Genomic DNA, 2,800 nt, shown 5'->3' with positions numbered 1-2,800 from the left:
GGAAAACACATTCGGAGAAACAAAACACTTGAGAGCCAGTTCAGCATTGGAATAGCTACCCAATCAACAAAAGCAATTAAGCTGCATTAGAATAAATTAAAAATTTTAACAAATAACATTTTATATTTTGTTTAGTTTCCAATTTCACATTAAGAATTCAGTGCTAACTAAATTATAAACTAAACGATCTCCAGACATACCAAATTTACAGTCCAAAATGCAAACATAATTGGATTTAGCCAGAAATTATTTATGATAAAATAAAAGGAAAATAAAAATTGCCATTAGAATACGTAGTTATGTCATGGAGATTAGAAAGTAACATAAACTTCTGTAATACCTCATGATTTATGCAGTCAAAAGCATTCTCTCTTATAAGATTGGACGGAACCCTTTAAATATCTTTGACTTGAACCAGAGTGCTGTGTAGGGATGTAGGGTGCATTAGATGAAGAGGAAAAAATAACACATCAATAGAGTTTTGAATTATTGATACGTTCATTGGACAAAGCAGATATCTTCATTCCCCACATCCCTCCCTGCACTCCACTTCACTTTCAATGGGTTTGCTGTTGTTTACATTTCCTGGCCATAGAGACTCAATCTGAGTAAGGTGACATCTAATGACAGTTGGCCACAGGCACTGGGCCAGGGCAAAGGCAGTCGTCTGGCTACTGGCTCCAGTGTTTCTGCATCTTTTTTAGGGGAAGAGCAGGGGATTTCCATACCCTGCGATGCTGGGCAAGGCAGAAGAAAAAAATATGATCTGCTCAAAATTTTACCACGGGTTAGCTGACAAAAAAAATGCTGCTCTGCTCCCACTACGGGAGAAAGATAAATAGGGGAAAATAATATTCATGATGGGCGAACAGGTTGGGGCAATTGTGAGACAGACACAGTTGCAAAACCCAGCTGTATTCTAACCTACATTGTATGTTCCTATAGCCAAACTTCTCAGAAGCTCTCCATTAAGCTGACTTTTTAAATATCACTTATGTTTTCTGGTTATTTTACCTGGAGACACTTAAAGTATTCCTATTGCCTCTGAAGCTAAGATCATGACATAAATGCTATGTATCTATGGTAAAATACCTATACATCTGATTGTGTGCTGCATGCCTTCCTCACTAAATTGGAAGATTCTCCAGAGTACTAGATTTTGTCCTCCTTTGCATCCTCCACTGCTATTGGCTCAAAGTTGCTACTCATTATTTTTGCTAAAATTGTCATGTTCACATTGAAAATATTAACTGTTTAAGTAAAAAAATGATATTGATTTAAAATTCTGCAAAGAAAGGATATATTTAATATATCACCCTTGGTATAAGAAGATAAAATTGATGCATGACATAATACTATAATAAAAATAAAATAATATGCTAAAGTAAGTGTAATTTATTTAGCACCTAAGAATTTGCTAAATAACATGCTAGAGGTTTTACATATGTTGCTTATTTCCCACAAGAACCATATGGCCTGTGAATTATTACTTCAGTTCTAGAGAGAATTAATCTGAGTTTCAGCGAAGTCGACTACAATTCTAACAATCAAAGAGAAAGGGACAGAGCCACAACGTAAAGCCAAATTCTGGATCTTTCTACTTTTGGAGTTGCTTTTTCATCTCATGGTAGTCATATGGTCACATGAAGACATCTGGGTTCTCTCATCAAATGTTGCTCAGGACCAGTGCTTATATTTGAAAGATCATTTACCTGGATTAAGCTATGACGTTATGACCTCAAAACGCAGAATCTTTTTTTCCAAACGCAACTGGTCTCTGGACCGTGGCCTCGGCCACATCATTACCACACTCTCTAATCGGTTGAGCTTCTCTGGAAAGCTCTAAGTGAAGGGAGACTGATAAATATCATTCACTGGTGCACCCTTTGCCCTAAACAGTCAGAATGTCTTCTCCTAACAACTTCCCACTTAAGAGGACTTTGAAAGTAGCAAAGTTGATCTTTGGGATAAGTGTTTGCACCCAGGTGCTGCTGTCTGGTTTAATGGAGTCCAAAGCCTGCTTAATCTTGCTGGAAAGCAAGCCTCAAGCCTTGGAGGTCCCATACTTTCACTGGAGATGATTCTTTAGAAAACAAACCTCATTTTCCTACAGGAATAATTTCTTAGGAACAAAATTAAATAGCCCAGGCAATTAATAATTCATTATCAGAAAATTTGTGTAAGATCGAAACACTCTTTATCCACTTCTCCCAGTGGTCATTTATGTATCTGTCTGGTATCCTGCACTGTCACCTAGAGAATTACGAATGACTTTGGCTATCAGGGGCCTCCCAGTACCATATTTATTACACAAATCCTGAGTGAGGATGACCTAAAATTTACCACTCCTTAGACACTTCATCTAGCATATTCAGCCATGGTGATACACGCATGTGTAAGCAGGAGAGTCAATTTTTCGTATGAAAGGCATTTGGTCCTTCAATGAAAAATGACATATTTACAATTAGTGGAATAAATAGTATACTTTATTGCAAGTAAAATTCACTCCTGGTTTTGTCCACGAATGGGATTATAGTTTCTGGAAACACAGATACAAGTGTCTTTGCCAGATACTAATATTCAACTAAGTGAGGCACGTCACTAGGAGACTGAACCTCGCAGACCACACATGCAGCAATTCACATTTCTGCTTGAGTACCCGCAAAACCGAATACGTGCTAAATGCTGACTTCACATCTCAGAGTGGAAACAGCCACACATAAGTGAGTTGAGAAATAGGAAGATAGACTTACTATCTCCACAGCAGTGTGCTGAGTACTGGTATTTGGTAATATTCTGA

The sequence above is a fragment of the Propithecus coquereli genome, unplaced genomic scaffold (genome assembly GCF_000956105.1).
Source record: "Propithecus coquereli isolate 6110/MARCELLA unplaced genomic scaffold, Pcoq_1.0 Scaffold518, whole genome shotgun sequence".
In the NCBI taxonomy this organism is placed as follows: domain Eukaryota; kingdom Metazoa; phylum Chordata; class Mammalia; order Primates; family Indriidae; genus Propithecus; species Propithecus coquereli.
The sequence above is the reverse complement of the archived record's forward strand: the minus strand, read 5'-3'. Positions refer to the sequence as shown.